The 19,237-nt window shown below is 41.2% G+C and overlaps 2 pseudogenes; one reads left to right on the top strand and one right to left on the bottom strand.

Moving 5' to 3' along the window:
• The window catches only part of LOC118624363, a 29,446-nt pseudogene extending 13,798 nt beyond the window's left edge, over window positions 1-15,648 (top strand).
• LOC118623231 lies at window positions 6,177-12,611 on the bottom strand (annotated as a pseudogene).
• Window positions 15,649-19,237: the final 3,589 nt, after the last annotated feature.

Raw genomic sequence — 19,237 nt, 5'->3', positions numbered from 1 at the left:
AGATCATACGGAGCTACCTATGATTGTATTCTTAAAAAATATAGTCTTGTTTTGCCTATTTAGATTCTTCTGTATATTGCTTCTTTTGATCAGCTTTTTTGCTTATACGATTTGTCTGGACTGTTGCACATGAAAGTTTGTCCATTTTCATAACAGTGTATCAAACACATGAGGACTTTCTAGCAACTGTTTAGTTATTGATTTGTAGAATATTATCTTTTGGTCAGAGAACTTCAGCACAGGATTTTGGTATTTGTTGAGACTTGCTTTATGGCCTAGTATATTATTAATTTTTATACAAAGTATTTATTATTATTTTTTTTGGTATGTACCCCTAGAGGGAACCAAACCCAGGACTCTCTGGTCCACAGGCCGACGCTCCAACTGCTGAGCCAAACTGGCCAGGGCCAAAGTATTTATTTTTTTAATATCAGTTTTGCAACAGTGATTTTGTAGTTCAGCTATTCTTTATATAAATAAAAATATTTTTAATTTTTGACAAATACAACTTTCAGTTTGATTGGTAGATGACAACCAAGGCTAAGTACATTTCTCTTCATAGATTTTTTTTTTAATCCTCACCTGAGGATATTTTTTCATTGATTTTCAGATAGAGTAGAAGGGGGGCGGGGAGAGAGAGAGAAACATCAATTTGAGAGTGACACATCAATCGGTTGCCTCCCGCACGACCCCAACCAGGGCCAGGGATCGAACTGCAACCAAGGTACATGCCCTTGACTAGAATTGAACCCACAACTACCTGATCTGCGAGCCAAGGCTCTGACCACAGAGCCAAAGTGGCCAAGGGCTCTCCTCATAGATTTTTAATTTTGTGAGAACATTGTTTTCATTATGACACTGGGCTCTACCAGCTTTTGTCTTTGTAATTATTACTGTCAAAACTAAATAACTTTATCTTCAATGTTGAACTTTTAAGCTAAATTTACAGTTACATTTACAATGTGACATATTTTTTTCATCTTTGACAGAATTAACTTCAACAACTTTCATTTTAATAATTGGATGGAAATAAACCAAAGCATTATTGGAATTAACTCATTTTCTACTTGAATCACATAGTAGTACTAACATCAAATGGCATTATTTCGCTGTTTGTGAAGTTCTTCTCTAATGGAATGGACACATCAATCACTTTGACTTCATTTACATGTGCACAAGAGCCCTGCAGAATCAACTTTGTAAACTTCTTAAATCACTTAGGAACGGAACTAGTATTCTAGGCAACTTAGTTTTATGAGGAGGAGTGATGCATTTTGTTACAGCAAAATTCTTCAGTTCTGGTGGTCTGAGGACACACTTCACTTCTCATGTATTGTAGTCCCTTCTCATTAGCCTTTGGAGCTGAAATGAGAATATATTATGTTCAACAGTTTTCCTAAACTTTAATAGCCTTACTTTTATTTTATTTATTTATTTATTTATTGATTGATTGATTGGGGGATATGTGCCCCTAGCGGGAACCGAACCCGGACTCTCTGGTCCGCAGACCATTGCTCCAACCGTTGAGCCAAACCGGCCAGGGCTAATAGCCTTACTTTAAAAGAATTTTTTTTTTTTCCTTTATTGATTTTAGAGAGAGAGAGAGATAGAAACATGGATTGGTTGCCTGCTGCATGCCCCCCACTGTGGATTTGGCCCATAACCTGGGCATGTGCCCTGACCAGGAATCGAACTGGCAACCTCCTGGTGCATGGCTCCATGCTCAACCACTGAACCATACCAGCCGGGTTAATAGCCTTACTTTTAAAACCTGTTTCTAGATGGCTTATATTATGCTGACAGTTATAAAAGTTTGAAAGGCACAGGAAAAGCTGGGACACAGGAAGTAAAGGATGTGATGAACTTGAAAGCACTAGTTGCAGAAGTCAAGCTGGATGCATGCTTGCCTGTGATTATTCAGTGTCTGAGTGTACATTTTGTAATAGCGCCTTTGTTTATCTCTTGCAGTGGGTCTCAGAGGCCTGGAGAGCTCGTTAAAAGAGATTGTTCCTTGAACACAATAGTTGCTTAATAAATATTCATTGAATGAGAAAGCAGAGATGCACTTTAGAGCTTTGCAGATCTGAAGTTGTTCATGGAGATGTGCTGCAGGTTTCTGGCGTGGGTGGAAGTGGAAATAAGATGTGGTTTTATGTGGAACACCCAGGGCACAGAGGCAACTGGTTGGGGAGTAATGCCAGGATTATTCAGAGCTGAGGTCTCTTTAGTCTAGCCACAAGGAAATCTGATGTCCTCTAAACTTTTCTTGTATTCCTTTTGCTTTTACCTTTTAAATTGGTGTCCATTTAATACAACTGAGCTCCTCTGAGCCAGGCATTGGGCCACAGAGGTAAGGAGGCACATTGTTTAGACTACAGCTAGCAACTACCACCCTGTGTGGTATGATGATGACTGGTACTGAGACAGTGGGGCTCAGAGAAAGAAGCTATTACTTGGAGGGTGGAAGGAAAGGACAGAATTTGAGGGAAGGTTTCTCAGAGAATGTAAGAGATGAGCTGGGCCATGAAAGTGAAGCAGAAATTTGCTGCCAAAGAAATAGTCGTGTTTATGTGTGTGAGTTTTAAAGAGAAAGGCCTTATAAGCAGTAATTGGCAAAGGATAAAGTGAGTGGTGAATCAAATGTGATGTTGTTGAAGATTGTTTTTAAGGATTTTAAATCCGATAAAGGTATGCTGATTCACTCTCCTGGGGCCAGAGGTTCTTCTGGCTGGTCTTTTTCTGAGGGGTCAGGAGAAAATAAGCCAGAATAGAGCCTCCACATGAAAAGGGGAGTGAGAAGAAAAATTTATATTTTAATTTGAAAAACTAGAAAATGATGAATAATAGATGATAGAAAGAAGGGAGAAGGTCAAATTCTTACTTTTATATTAAAAAAAATCCCACAATAAATTTTTAAAAGAAAAGCACTGCCCTTGTTTTGGTCGGTTGCTCAGTGATTAGTGTCTGCCTGAGGACCAAAGGGTCAAGGGTTTGATTCCTGGTCAAGGGCATGTACCTGGGTTGCAAGGAAAATTAAGTAATATGTTGTTTAGGGATACATACATTTGTGTGATAAATCATATATAAATAAATCAAGAAGAAGGAAAAAGATAAAGTTCAGGATGGTGGTTACCTCTGAAGTGGGGCGGGGAGGGGGTGACAACTTGTGAGGGGAAGGACTCATGGGGAACATCAATAATATTGGTAATATTGCAGTTCTCAGGTTGGTGGAAGGCTCATGGCCGTTTAGTTGTTTTACTTCATAACTTACCTATCTATACTATACATATTTTTTCATGTTTGCAAATAATTATAATAAAAAATATGGGAGAATACATTGCTTGAAGGATGTTGACCTGCAGCTTCCGCCCGTCTGAGCCTTTCCTCTGAGCTGTCCGGGCAGCGCCAGCAGCGGCCAGGAGAGTTGAGGGTTAAGAGTGCTGAAGCCAAACCACAGAGCATGAGGCAGGATCCAGGGTGAGGTGAAGACAGAATCAAATGGTCAAACCAAGGTTGGGAACAGGTACTGAGAACCTCACAGGAGTCTCAGGAATTCTAGAACACTCTGGAACGGAGGAGTTGAGTTCTTGCCATAAAGGGAGGGACACTGTGGCTTCTTGGGAACAGGCTGTAGCAAGCATTTTGTTTTTGTTTTTGTTTTCTTTAAGTCTGCTGACTGAAGATCCTGACATCTCTATCCAGCTTTCCGCACATGGATCCCCACTCCTCAGTACAACCCTCTTTCCAAAGAGACTGGTCTCCTTGCTTCCCCTGTAGATGCCAGCTCATGCTCACCTCCGACATTGGCTCATGCTATTCCCTCCAGAATGTCTTCCCTTCCCTTTTCTGGCATGGGCCTCTCAGAAGCCTTTTCTGACTCTTCTGATCCTAACTCCTCCCTTCCTAGTTTGCTTCTTGTGGTACTCATAATCTATACCATGTACTTTGGCATGGTACAAGGACTGAAGCTTGTTTAAAAATTAATTAAAATGTATATAAAGCCCCTAGTGTTTAAAATATAGGATAAACTCAGAAAGAGTTGCGTGTGTTGATTAACCCAGAAGTGGTTTCTTCTGTGCTTTAGCTCTAGTAGCCATGTCTGATTTTGCTCCACATAAACCCAAAAAGCAGAACTCAGAATCTCTCCAATTTTTCCTAAAGAATCCACTTGTAAAACAGTGGTGTTGGGTAGCATAGCATTTACCTTTTTTTGTGGGGGTGAAACCAGAAAGTGTTGACATGCCTTGAAGCAAGAAATTTAAAATCTATAATTGACTGGTTTGATCCCCAAACCTCTTCTCTGCCACCTCTATCATGGAGGCTTCTCTCCTTGATGTTCTACCTGCACCTACCTCTTGACTTCTTCCCATTGCTCTGGGATTTTCCCCTGGGAACATCAAATTCTCTATTGTGCAGATTGATTTAGCTTGGGCCCACTTCCTGACCCAGCTGTGTAAACCCGTGTCCCTCTTGATGCTCAGCAAAGTGTTCTTTGGTTACCCAGATCTGATCTCCTTATGGGGTCAAATGTCTTATTTTTGCCCAGTTTACTCCCATTGCCTCAGCATAGTTATTAACACTCCCCTTTGCACTCTCAGTGAATTGGTTTGGACCATAAATTATATGTTCCAAGTGGTAGATAACTTTTCTCTCTTAAGTAGTTAATTCTTTAGACTCTACTTGGTTTGGCAAATGAGACTGATGGCTCTTTTAGATAAGGACCCAATGTTCTATATGTTTATATCATTTTTCTTGTTAGCTGCTCAATAGGTACTTGTTAAATTGGGCAACATGAGTCAAAGTGTATGAGCAGGCTTATGCAGTTGTGTGTGTGGGCAGGACGTTCATGCTGGGGAACACTGGTGGGAGATCAAGTTGAATGAAAAAGATGGTACCCTTAGAAGGCAGGAGCTGCATGAAGATTCAATGAGATTGTGTATGTGTCACATACTCGCATGTCCATGAGTTTAGAGAACTTAGTTCAGTGACATATAGTAGGTCTTCAGTGAATGTTAGTTTTATCCTCTCATATGTATATCTCACTAGCTTTTTTTCAGCTTTATTGAGGTGTAATTGACATTTAAAATTGTAAGATATCTAAAGTGTACATTGTGGTGACTTAACATATCTCACAAGCTTTTTAATGTTACTTTATAGTTACCTAATATTGGGCAGTTTCCAAAATGCTGGTAAAAATGGTGTCTAATTTTAAGTCTCAACATCCCCGTGATGTATTAGTATTATTTTTGTTTTACAGAGGGGATAATAGGGTCTAAGATAAAAAGCTTTGTTTTCAAGTCATTAATAGCTAGATTTTTTTAATGTAAAATTTTGCATGAATAGCATTCATAGAAATGAAAACAAAAGAAAGCTAAGAAGCCAACCAATAATAATTCAGTCACCTAGTGAGTCAGACTGATTTTTCCACATTTCCTTCTAGTTCTTGTTATGCAAACATAATTTTAAGATTTTAATTATAGTGTCAAAAATATTCTTTTTTTCACTGAATATTCTATCATTCTACATAATCTTTATACACTCTAATGATGTTTTATAGTTTATAATTGATGTAACTTCCAGTGATTGGGTATTTAGGTTGTTTAAAAATATTTATGGCCCGGCTGGTGTGGCTCAGTGGATTGAGAGTCGTCCCATGGACTGAGAAGTCCTGGTTTGATTCCCGGTCAGGGCACATGCCCGGGTTGCAGGCTCAATCCCCAGTAGGAGGTTCTCAGGAGGCAGCCAACCTATGTTTCTCTCTCTCTCTTCCTTCCTGTCTCTACAAAAATCAATAAAAAACATTGAAAAAGTATTTATGATTGTAGCCTTGGCTGGCATGGTTCAATGGTTAGAGCATTGGCCCTTGAACCAAAGGGTCCCAGGTTCATTCCGTGACCTGGTGCGGAAGGCAACTAGTCGATGTGTCTCTCTCACATTGATGTTTCTCTCTCTCTCTCTCCCTCCCTCCCTTTCACTTTCTCTAGAAATCAATGGAAAAAATATCTTCAGGTGAGGATTAACAAACAATATATATTTATGATTGTAAATAATGCTTCAGTAAGCATCACTGGGGACTATTGATCTATTATCTTTCGTATTATTTTTTTAGAGAAGGTCAAGGAGCATAAATATTTTCATGGCTTCACAAAAGGCAGTTTGAAGATTAAAAAATTCTTTTAAATTATAGCAAGAGTGCATGAGATCTTCTCTGTGGCCTTCTGTTCTGCGAGCTCTCTGTTTAGCTGGTCAATATGATGATGAGCGTGAGCAACCAGGGAGATCAGATCATCAGTAGACAGCCTGTCAGCTAAGTCAGAAATAGTCATCCCTTTCCACCCTGACGAGACTTCTGGAGTCATACTGTCCAATTCTCGCTTAAAATCATCCTAGATTTGGACCACAAGCTCATGATACTGAGACAGCCTTAGCCTCAGACTGAGCTGTTTCAACCGTTTGGACCACATTATCCAGATCAACTATCATATTGTGAAGCTTTCCCTCTGCAGCAGTTATATGAGGTTTGGCCCCAGCAACCTCTTTTTCTTTGCCTTTTCAATTACACTTTTCATTTTCTCCAACTCTTCTTTGGCTTTGAGAAGAGCATTGGCAATCTCATTTACTGCCTTTCTTTTTTTTTTTTTAATCCTCACCAGAGGACATTTTTGGATATTTTGTTCAGATAGAGTGGGAGGGAGGGAGAGAGAGAGAGAGAGAGAGAGAGAGAGAGAGAAACATCGACGTGAAAGGGACACACTGAGTGGCTGCCACCCACACAACCCAACCAGGGCCGGGGACAAACTGCAACCGAGGTACGTGCCCTTAGCGGGAACCAAACCCGGGTCTCTCCAGACCGCAGGCTAAGGCTCTAACTGCTGAACCAAACTGGCCAGGGCTCACTTACTGCCTTTCTGCGTTCATTCAATGTACCCTCCACTGTGCGCCTCTGAGATGACTTCTCACCTGCAACCTCAGAATCATCCATGGCTGCTTTCAATATGTTGGAGTGGCCATTGACGGCCAGGACTGCGGCATTCTGAGCTACAATAGCCTGCTGAGTGATGTGGGCAATTTGGCTTCTAGGCTCTTGGCTAGAGACTCAGGTTTAACTTGTTCTTGATTTTCTTGTTGTGCAAGGTGAGTTGTAACTTCTTCAGGTGGTCGCTACCTTACAGAAGTTGAGGATGCCACCTCTGAAGTTGCAGGCTTGGGTTTTCCTTCACCAGTTTGAGGGTGATCAGTTTTTATAGATTCCTCATGCTGAACCGCAGGGGCTGGGACCAACAGTGAATCACCTGCTGTTGAAGCTGGAGTGTCTCCCTTTTGTTTTTGGAGTTGTGAGGCAAGCTGTTTAGATTCTTTCATTACCTCGGAGACACTCGAGATGTTTAGTGGACCAGACTCAATCGGCTTCTTTGACAATGGAACATTATAAAGTGAGGAGCAAACAACCACCTCAAAGAGTTTGTCTTAATAAGGTATGTTTTTTTCTACACTTTCCCAGAAACGGGAATCCCATTTGGCATACAGGATAGTGCCACCAATACCTCCGCCAATAAACAGAAGAACAGCTCCAGCAATTTTGGCAGGAGACAACCCAGAACTGCCTGCAGTAGAGTGTCTATGGCATGACCATAATGGACGGAGGATAAGCTTCCCACAGAGACAACTCTGGACAGCAGAGGTCACGCCGGATAACTGACAGACCCATGGTATCTTGGACAAGGTGGACAGTGCTGCTAGTATACGCTGTAATGTTTAAAAAAATTTTTTTTCTTTATTGATTTTAGAGAGAGAGAAAAGGAGGAGAGAGATATAGAAACACTGAGAGAGAACATCAATTGGCCACCTTCTGCATACCCCCAGTGGGGATTAGGCCCACAACCTAGGCACGTGCTCTGACCAGGAATTGAACCAGCGACCTCTTGGTGCATGAGCTGATGCTCAACCACTGAGCAGCACCTGCCGGGCCGGTTTTTTTTTTTTTTTTAATTTTTATTATTTTTTAAATCTTTATTGTTAAATGTATTACAGATGTTCCTCATTTTTCCCCCATTGACCCCCTCCACCCCACTCCCACCCCCCTCCCGTCTATTCCCACACTGTTGTCTGTGTCCATTGGTTATGCATATAAGTTCTTTGGTTTATTCCCACCCCCAACCCCTTTCCCTTTGAGGTTTGGCAGTCTAGCAATGAATTTGTTCTTCTTAATCCCCTCACCTTTTTCACCCATTCCCCCAACCCCCTCCCATCTGGCAACCAACAAAATGTTCTCTGTATCTATGAGAATGTTTCTGCTCTGCCTGTTCATTTTGTTTGTAGATTCCATTGTTGATAGATATGTATTCATTGCCATTTTGTTTGTTCATATATTTTATTTTTTTCTTCAAAAAGACCCTTCATCATTTCATATAATAACGGTTTGGTGGTGATGAACTCCTTTAACTTTTTCTTGTCTGGGAAACTCTTTATATGACCACTGATTCTAAACGACAGCTTTGCAGGATAGAGTAATCTTGGTTGTAGTTTCTTGCTTTTCATCACTCTGAATATTTTTTGCCACTCCCTTCTGGCCTGCAAAGTTTATTTTGAGAAATCAGCTGACAACCTTATGGGAACTCCCTTGTAGGTAACTAGCTGCTTTTCTCTTGCTGTTTTTAAGATTCTCTCTTTGTCTTGAACCTTTTGCATTTTGATGATGATGTGTCTTGGTGTGGGCCTCTTGGGGTTCATCTTGTTTGGGACTCTCTGTACTTCCTGGACTCGGATGTCTGTTTCCTTCACCAAGTTAGGAAAGTTTTCTGCCATTATTGTTTCAAACAGGTTTTCAATTTCTTGTTCTCTCTCTTCTTCTGGCACCCCCAAGATGCAAATGTTGGCACACTTGAAGTTGTCCCAGAGGCTCCTTACACTATCTTCATTTTTTTGGATTCTTTTTCTTTTTGCTGTTATGATTGGGTATTTTTTACTTCCTTATATTCCAAATCAATGGTTTGCTTCTTGGATTTACGTACTCTACTATTAAATCTGTGCAAATTATTCTTTATTTCAGTTAATGCCTCCTTCATTTCTGACTGTGCATCCATCATTTCTGACTGGTCCTTTTTTATGCTCTTGAGGCCCTCACTAAGTTCACTGAGCATCCTTATAAGCAGTATTTTGAACTCAGCATCTGTTAGGTTGCTTATCTCTATTTTGCTTAGTTCATTTCTTTGGGTTTTGTTCTGTTCCTTCATTTGGGACCTGTTTCTTTGTCTCCTCATTTTGGCTGCCTCCCTGTGTTTGTTTCTGTGTATTATTTAACGAGAGGTATGGGGTAGCTGAGACCAGATGCTACTTGTTTGAAAGAATTTAGGAAACCTGAAGCAGGATCCAAGACAGACCAATCCTATGGTTAAGCAACTGGCAACAGCTTGGGTGGGCATGAAAATTGGGTGGGGCAGGGCCTCAGGGAATTACCAGGGCGGGGCTACCAGTGTGAGCCAGGTTGCTGGAGTCCCAGATATGGCGACTGTCTGCCGCCCCCGGGAAGGGCTCACCAAAGGAACAAAGGCTTCTTACAGCACATTTGTCCCCGAGAAAGCCTCCTCTCCAGCCCTCGCTCCAGTGCCAAACAGCTCAGTTCTTCCTTGTATGTCTCTGGTGCCCGTGGAGCTGCCTCCCCTCCAAGCTTAGAGGGAGAGAGTCCAACAAGTCCGTGTGCGGGCCCTTTAAGAGGAGCTGCCTGGGGCTCCAGCTGCATCAGTCCCCCTCAGCCTAAGTTCCCGCTGGTTTATCCAGCCAGAGGTTATGGGGACTTCTCTTCCTGGCACTGGAACCCTGAGCGGGGTGCCTGGTGTGGGACGGGGACCCCTCAGTCCTCAGGGAGGATCTTCCCAGCTGAGGTGTCCTCCTGATTTTTAACCGCCACACGTGGGTGTGGGACCAGCCCGTCTGCCGCCGCCCCTCCTACCAGTCTCAATGTGGCTGCTGCTTTAATTCCGTAGTTGTAGGACTTCCATTCAGCTTGATTTCAAGCAGTTTTGAATGATGGTTGTTCTGTAGTTTAGTTGTAACTTTGATGTGGTTGTGGGAGGACGCGATACCGCGTTTACCTACGCCACCATCTTGCCAGAAGTCTCCGGGCTGTTTTTATTATTATTTAATAAATACCCAAATGTGGAATTACTGGGTCATATAGTAGTTCTACTTTTAAATTCTTTTTTTATCCTCACCTGAGGACATTTTTGCATTTATCTTGAGACAGAGCCGGTGAGTAAGAGGGAGGGAGAGAGAGAGAAAAATGTCGATGTGAGAGAGACACATAAAGTTGTCACCCACACCAGGGCCAGGGACAAACTGCAACCAAGGTACGTGCCCTTAGCAGAAACCAAACTTGGGCCTTTCTGGTCCGCAGGCTGACGCTCTAACTGCTGAGCCAAACTTGCCAGGGCTCTACTTTTAGTTTTTTGAGGAACCTCCATACTTTTTTCTATAGTGGCTATACCAATTTGTAACCCCACCAATAGTGTACTGTACAGAGTTCCCTTTTCTCCACATCCTTGCCAACACTTGTTATTTATTTATTTATTTTTTTAATCCTCACTCGAGGATATTATTTTATTTATCTTCAGATAGAGTGAGAGAGAGGGAGAGAGAAGAAAAGAGGGAGAGAGAGAGAAACATTGACTGGCTGCCTCCCACACCACCCTGACCAGAGCTGGGATGAACCGCAACTGAGGTACGCACACATCCTTGACTGGAATCGAATCTGAGACTCATTGGTCCATGAGCCAAAGCTCTAACCGCTGAGCAAAACTAGCCAGGGCTTTGTTGATTTTTTTGATGACAGCCATTCTGCTATTTCACCATAGTTTTGATTTGCACTTCCTGATGATTAGTAATGTTGAACTCCTCTCATATGTCTATTGGCCATCTGCATGTCCTCTTTGGATGTTAGTTCTTTCTGCCTGCGGTTTCTCAAGTGCAAGTCCTTTCTTGTGTTTTTTTAATCATGTGATGGCTGACCTATTTTGTTTAGTTAAATCTCACATTCCATTTGAGGCTTTGGGACCTAAACTAAAAGGGTCAGAGGAAGAAAAATCTCCCCTGGCGAATTGTTGTACTTTAGTACAGACCATTTGCATGCAAACTATTGACTTGCCTGCTGGAAGTTACAGGCTGTTTATCTGTGTTAGCCTTGAGCCTGCTTCTATCTGCCTTCCCATTGGAGCTCAGGGGTAATTCAGGGACAACAAGTTCTGCTATCCATGACCTTCAGTGGAGACTAGTCCCAGCTCATATCAATCTCCAGAAACTGAACAGTATGACTTTTTATTAAATTGTAAATAAGGGTAAATCAGAGTCTTGTGCTGGTTAAACCTTAAGATGACTGGATAGTCTATAAATTCAAAAAGAAAATGACAACTTGGGACAGGCCTTTAAGAGAACTGTGATTATGTTTCTTTGGCAAAATCAAAATGATGGAAATCCAGGGAACATTTTGTATAAACTAGATAATAAAAACAAAGTCATAATCTTTTCTTTGTTTAAATGAGATGGGGGAGGCTGGGGAGGATGAGAGTGAACTGGGAGAACATGATCTGTATTTGGAACATGGGGAAATGTACATGGCAATTAGGAACAACAATATATATATGTGTATATGTATAAATGTATATGTATATATGTATACATATATACACACACACACATATATTTAAATATGTTTTTATTGAGTTTTTAAAGAGAGAGGAAGGGAGGGAGGGGAAAGAGAGAGAGAGAGAGAGATAAACATCAATCAGCTGCCTCCTTCCCCCTGGGAATCCAGCCTGCAACTGGGCATGCCCTGACTGGGAATCCATCTGGTGACCTCTTGGTGTATGGGACGATGTCCAACCAACTGAGCCACGTTGGCCAGGCAGGAACAATATTGATATTCACTATTTTAACTACATCTTGTAAGTTGACTAGTTTTTAGGGGAATAGAATTTTGTTTAGACCACTGGATAATCTCTGGAAAAACAAATAATTTCCCCACATGAAGTGTTTTTAAAAAAAATTAAATTAAAAACTTTTGTTAATCCTCACCCGAGGATTTTTGTTGTTGTAAATCCATTGATTTATTTTTAGAGAGAGTAGAAGGGAGGAAAGTGGGGGGGGAGAGGGAGAGAGACATACGTATTGGTTGCCTCTCCCATGTGTCCCAACCAGGGCCAGGGATTGAACCTGCAACCCAGGCATGTGCTCTCTACTGGGAATTGAACCTACAACCCCTTTGGTCTACAATACTCTAACCACTGAGCCACACCAGTCAGGGCTACAAAAGCTAATTTTTTTTAGGGCAGTCCCAAATATAAATATTTATTTACTTGTTCCATGAATTCTGATGTATTTGTCAGTCTTCATGTAATGAAAACACAACCCCAGTATATCCCCAACCTGATCCTCAAGAATTTTCACCTGGCATCTTACCTGGTAATTATAAAACATTGAGGATAAAGCATCCTGTCCAATGGACAAACTCCCCCTGGCTATACCTCTGTCTTCCATGCTCTCCTTCACCAACTGGTGGCCGCAGTGATGTTCTCTGTCTTGGTGACATCCAGAATCACCATCTCCAGCCTGTCCGACATCTGGCCCCCCAGCTGCTCAGCCCCCTTCTCTGTCAGACATGCAGCCAGCACCCTCAAGCCTTACAGGTCCAGCTGCCTGGCCAACAGGTTCCTGAAGCCAGAGTCACAGCCTGTGACGAAGAAGTACTTGTCTTGAAGTGACTCACTGCCTGCCTCTCCCAGTACTAGCACAGAAGATAGTAAAGTCCCATGAGAAATGCCAGGTACAATCACATGGCAGGAATCTGCCCTTCCCTTTATGAAAGAAGAAAATTCCTTTAGACTCACTCAAATCCAGGTTATATTTGCCTACTCTTTGACTGTTTTCTGCTTTAACCTATTTAGATTAGTTATCGAGACTTCAGAAAAGATTAATTTTTAATATAATTCTGCAGGTTATTTAAGAGGCCAGAGGCCTCGAGGAATGTATTTGAATAATAGGTAAGCAAGATGATTCTACAGGTTTAGAAATGAATATGAAATTCTCTTTCAGGTCTTGTTGCTTTAAAACTAAGTGTTTAGCAATTTTTTTTTTTTTTATGTATTAGGTAAAGAAAGGAGGTAGTGAGCCAGTATTGGCAGCTTTAAGCATTTAGAAATAGATATATCATGATTCTTCAAAAACAAATTCATCAAAATTACCAGTGTTGCTGTTCAAGATTTCTGGGCTGCGAATTGGTTTTTCCTTCTTTTTTTCTCTTTTCTTAAAACAACAACAACAACAACAAAAATACATTTAAGCAACTTTATAGAATAATTTTCAGTTAATTTAATATTAATATTTATCTGTTATTTAATGTTCAATTCAATAAATATTAATTTGCATTAGCATCCCCAATATGTAAAGACAGTGGAAGGGAAAGGTAAACAAGTAAAATATACATATTTAGAATCAAGGAAGGAAATAGAGAAATATATAAAAACTTATAAAAAGTTAAAAATGATTACCAGGTGTTGGGAGGAAGGCAGCATATAGAGGATTTTTAGGACAGTGAAACTATTCTATATGATGCTGTAATGGTAGATTCATGTCATTATGTTTGTCAAAACTCATAGAATGTACAATACCAAGAAGGAACCTAAATGTGAACTGTAGACTTTGTGTGATAATTTTGTGTCCATGTAGGGTCATCAGTTGTAATAAATGCACCATTCTGTTGTGGGGTGATGATAGTAGGGGAGGCTATGTGTGTGTGGGGTCAGGGACTGTATGAGATCTCTCTGTACTTTCTGTTCCATTCTGCTGTACCTAAAACTTACTAAATATAAAATCAAAAGAGAGTGAGAAAGTCCTGGCTGGGTGGCTCAATTGGTTAAAGCATCGTCCCATACACCAAAAGATGAAGGGCTTGATTCCCAGTCAGGGCACATACCTAGGTTGCGGGTTCCATCCCTGGTTGGGGCACATATGGGATACAACAGATTGATGTTTCTCATTGTCTCTCTCTCTCTCTCTCAAATCAATAAAAACATATCCTCAGGTGAGGATTAATAATAATGATTTTTAAAAAAAGAGAGTGAGCCCTGGCCGGTTTGGCTCAGCGGTTAGAGCATTGGCCTGCGGTCCTGAGAGACCCGGGTTCAGTTCCCGCTAAGGGCACGTACCTCAGTTGCAGTTTGTCCCCGGCCCTGGTTGGTTGTGCGGGTGGCAACCACTCGATGTGTCCCTTTCACATCGATGTTTCTCTCTCTCTCTCTTCCTCTCTCTCCCTCCCACTCTACCTCAACAACAACAACAAAAAAAATAAAATAAATAAAAAAATAAAAATAAAAAAAGAGAATGAGAGAAAGGTAAAAGCCATGAGATATATCATGATCAAAGGAGACAGATTGATTGATTGATTACATCTGACTGGATAAATGAAAACTGCGAATTACTTCCATAGGCCTGGGACTCCTCCAGAGTAACTTTAATTCCTGTCTCTCTATTGGAATTCAGATTCAAGTTCTCCACTGTCTTCTTGACATCCCCATTACACAGTATCACAGGTTCACAAAAAATTCTTACCTTCTATAAAATACTAAATACAACATATCAAATTTAACATCTGCAAAGAGAACTGTTATTTATCTTCCTACCTCAAATCAGTTTCTTCTTAAGTCTTTCTGATTTTAATCAATAGCACCGCTCTACCCAGTTATACAAACCAGAAACCTGGGAATCTTGCCCACCCCTCTCACCCTCTCAGGCCCCATATATAATTCATGTGTTGATTAGATGTGTTCTGATGATTCTGTTTCTTTTTTTTTAAGAGAATTTTAAAAATATGTTTTTATTGATTTTTTAGAGAGAGAGGAAGGAAGAGAGATAGAAAGATCAATATGAAAAACATCAATTGGCTGCCTCCTGCATGCCCCGCACTAGGGATCAAGCCTGAAACCTGGGCTTGTGCCCTGACCAGGAATTGAACTGGAACCTCTCAGTCCATGGGAAAATGCTCAATCCACTGAGTCACACCAGCCAGGCGTGATTATTCTGTTTCTAAAATAAATCTGGAATCCAACAGCTTCTTTCCATTTCCAGTTATCCCTCAGTCCAGAGTCTCCATCATGTCTAGTCTGAACTTTGCAATTGTCTCTTATGTGGTCTCTGAATCCCGTTTGACTTCCTATAGTCCATTTTCCACCCAAGGGTTACAGTGAGCTCACAAAACTACTACTCAGGTCACATTGCCCCTTGCATGGCTTTCCTCTGTCCTTAGCAAAGGACACATGGTCTCTCACACAAGTGATAAGGCTTTATTGGACAAGTCCATGTCTAGCTCAGCTCACACCCTTCTCCCTACTGCTCACTAATTCCAGAGTATTGAACGTGCCAAATTCTTCCCTAACCCCTGACCCCTGTGCTGTTCCCTGTCCTGGACCCTGTTTTTTCCATTCTTCGTCTGGCTAAACTTATACTCGTTCTCAGTTTAAATATCAGTACATCTGGGCAGCTCTTCTGACCCACCAATATGAATTAGATCTACCAGGTTGACCTCTCATCATTCTCTTTATTTATCTTTCTAGCTGATAAAGAATGTTCCACAAGTGCCCTGGCTGGTTTGGCTCAGCGGTTAGAGCGTCGGCCTGCAGACCAAAAAGTCGCTGGTTTGATTCCGGTCAAGCGCACGTGCCTTGATTACATCTGACTGCGATGTGAATCGTCCCCAGCCCTGGTCAGGGTAGTGCGGGAGGGAACCAGTCGATGTGTCTCTCTCACATTAATGTTTCTCTCTCTATCTCTCCCTCCCACCCTGTCTGAAAATAAGTGGAAAAATATCCTTAGGTGAGGGTTAAAAAAAGAATGTTTCACAAGCAGCAACATGTATTAAAATGATACCAAAACTGGACATGTGTTTCACCATAACTGCTTCCAACCAGCCAAAGCTGTTAAAGAACTGTGAACTTTGAACAAATGGGGTATGTTAGATCCCCAAAGGACCTAAATGAAGACTCTCTTCTGACCAAAGAACAATGGAACTTGATTTAACAATCATATATTGGTTTAGGCTTCAGTCCTTAATACATAACCACAGTAAACTTTTTAGCACATAAAACTGACTTTTCTCTTTTGTGAGGCTCCTACTGAATTTCTACACTGCTGTGTGTTCCACTACCTGCATTTTGTTGATCTTTGTAGAGGCCTTTGTCCTTTTGTCTACATAGTAGTTTTTACAGTTTTTAATTCTGTAACTGTGTCTTTAACTATTTAATGTGTGTCTCCCCTGCAAGACCATAAACTCCATGAGGGCAAAGACAGAATCTATTTTGTTTCTAAGAAAATTGTTGACTAAAAGAATAAAAAAATGATTAAAGATAATGATTCTAATAGACCTTCATTTGTTTTCATCCTTTTTCTTATAAATTGTGTTGCTGTGTAAATCAATGCAAAAACTTTCAACCACAATATGCCGTGTCAAAGGAATGAATAGTTTTTAGATTTGGCTGTGTATTACCAAGTTACTTTACAGAAATTACAGGTAAATGTATTGTGTCAACAAAGCATAAATATTATTGAACAACAGGCAGAGGACAAGAGCAGAGAAGAGGGAATATGAGAGGAAAGCTTCAATGGGGAAGCTTACGTCAGTCTATATAATAACAACCCTGAATGGGAGGGGATGGAAGAAGGTGTAGAGAATGGAGAAGGCACTTGTATAGAATACTGTCATTTCAACAAATAATATAAAAATTGTGATTGAGATATTTTACATTCTTTCTTCATACTAAGCCTTTGAAACCCAGTGCAAATATTACATTGATTACGTGTCTTAATTGGCCTGGCCAGATTTCCTATTTTTTTATCCTCACCCGAGGACATTTTTTTTCTCTCCCATTTATCTTCAGATAGAGTGGGAGGAAGAGAGAGAGAAACATTGATGTGAGAGGGACACATGGAGTGGTTGCTACCCACACAACCCCAACCAGGGCCAGGGACAAACTGCAACTAAGGTACATACCCTTAGCAAGAACCGAACCCGGGCCTTTCTGGTTCACGGGCCGATGCTCCAACTGCTGAGCCAAACTGGCCAGGGCTTGGCGACATTTCTCGTACTCAGTTGCCATGTATAGCTCACAGCTACAGTACTGGACAGCACAGCTGCACAGGTTGGCTCTGAGCCCGGCAGCCTGCCTCTTCTCACACAGCCCTCCAGTAGCCACCACCTGAAACACAAGACCATCCTCTTCTTAACCTGCACTCTCCCACCCTCCAATGTTGTTTGTACCTTTTATTTTATCCTGCTTATTTTCATATTAATGTGTTACTACAGATCTAACAAATTTTCTCTATAATGGATTGCCAGTATTTTAATCAACTCGTATCTCAAGGACGGAAGAATCTGACCCTGGTTACCAACTGCATGGAGCACACCCTGACTTGCCGTCCACCTTCATACTCTGCGGCTCCCTTCACTCTCCTTCTGTCTTATTTCCCAACATCTGTGGCAGACTTTATTTGTAGTCTTGTTTCAAATGGGGTCAGGCCTGCTGATGCTGTGTAGTCTAGAGTTGAAGCTAAACACTCGGTTCTAGGAGAGGAAATTGGGGGTACGGAGTAGCAAATCAGATTTTCCTCTTGGGAGGAGAAAACCAGGGGAAAACGTAGCTCTCTACTTCAGTAGGTTCTCAGAGATCATGCCATATTTTAGTTCACACATTCGCAGATTCATTCTCTCAAAAAATACTTGGTGAGCACCTTCCATGTTCCAGGCACAGCTCTGGATGCTTAAGAATTACCCGTACATGAAAACAAAGATCCTTGCCTCATGGTACTCTCATTGTAGGTTGACTCTGCTGAGAGAATTATTAAAATTCAAAGGGCTATCAGATCTCTTAATAACCTGGTTTAAATATGTGTAAGGTCATGGCTACAAACTTGAAAATCACACATCATCAGTGGTGTCCTATTTTAGACATAAATTATTTTCTTTTCAGCCAATTTTATATCTTAGTTTTCTAAAATTAAATAAGCTAATCATTAAATTAGTTTATAAAAAAACTAATTAGGCCGGCCAGTTTGGTTCAGCGGTTAGAGCGTTGGCCCTCGGCCCGGAGAGTTCCGGGTTTGGTTTCTGCTAAGGGCACGTACCTAGGTTGCAGTTTGTCCCCGGCTCTCGTTGCGGTCGTGTGCGTGGCAACCACTTGATGTGTCTCTCTCAAGTCGATGTTTCTCTCTCTCTCTCTTTTTCCCTCTCTCCCTCCCACTCAATCTGAAGATAAATGCAAAAATGTCCTCGGGTGAGGATTAAAAAAAAAAATAACCTAATTAATTATTTAGTCATCTTCCTCTAAACTCTTGAAATACCCAGACTTACCTCTGCCCAGATTCTCTGGCAGTGATCACCTGCATGACTCTGTGAAAGTCCTTTCCTAGTACTTGTCTAGATTTTTTAACCCCTGCTCTGCCCATGTCAGCCTCACTCTCCTCCCCTGACCTTTCCTCCCTAGCTTTGGGAGGTTGAGTGTAGGAGGCCTGGTCTTAGGGGTCAAACCGTGCTTGGGTCAGACCACTCCACCTCTTCCATCTGAGGCTGTGTAATCCTGGGCAAGAGCATCACTCTGAACCTGTTTCCTTATCTCTCAAAGAATAATATTGCCCCATGGGTTTGTTGCGAGTTTTAAGAGAAGATGGACTAAGGTGTTCAGAAATGGGCCCTTCCTTCTCTCTCTGGAGGGTGTTTAGTTAAGTTTTGCTTCAAATATTCTAAAACTAACCTTTGTCCTTGTGTCTTTCTTAACAATTTTCAATTGTTGTACTTGTCGTATCGTGTCCAATATTTTAAAATACTTAGCTCATGTGATAATGCCTTGAGACAGGTGTCTGTTATTATTTGTAGTTACTACTGTGAAAACTGAAACTGAGAGAGACTCAAATTTTCAGAATTCTGAGGAACAGGTCTCCTGACCCCAAATTGCATGGTTGTCTAAATGGGTAAATGAGAACTCTGGTGCCAAGCTTTCTGTTCCTGTAGTAATAAAACCACGCTTTTCTCATGTTGAAAACTTGTTCATTTGATGCCTCATTCAGGCCTGATCTTAGGTATTCCCAAGAGAAAATAATGTCTGTGCTAGAATTATTGCTATGTTTGGAGACCTGGGAATTTGCTGTTTTGGAAAATACATTCATTCTATCAGAATTATTCCACTTTACAAATGAAAGCATC

Source organism: Molossus molossus, unplaced genomic scaffold (genome assembly GCF_014108415.1).
Source record: "Molossus molossus isolate mMolMol1 unplaced genomic scaffold, mMolMol1.p scaffold_m16_p_10, whole genome shotgun sequence".
In the NCBI taxonomy this organism is placed as follows: Eukaryota; Metazoa; Chordata; class Mammalia; order Chiroptera; family Molossidae; genus Molossus; species Molossus molossus.
This window is presented reverse-complemented; position numbering and strand designations above follow the sequence as displayed.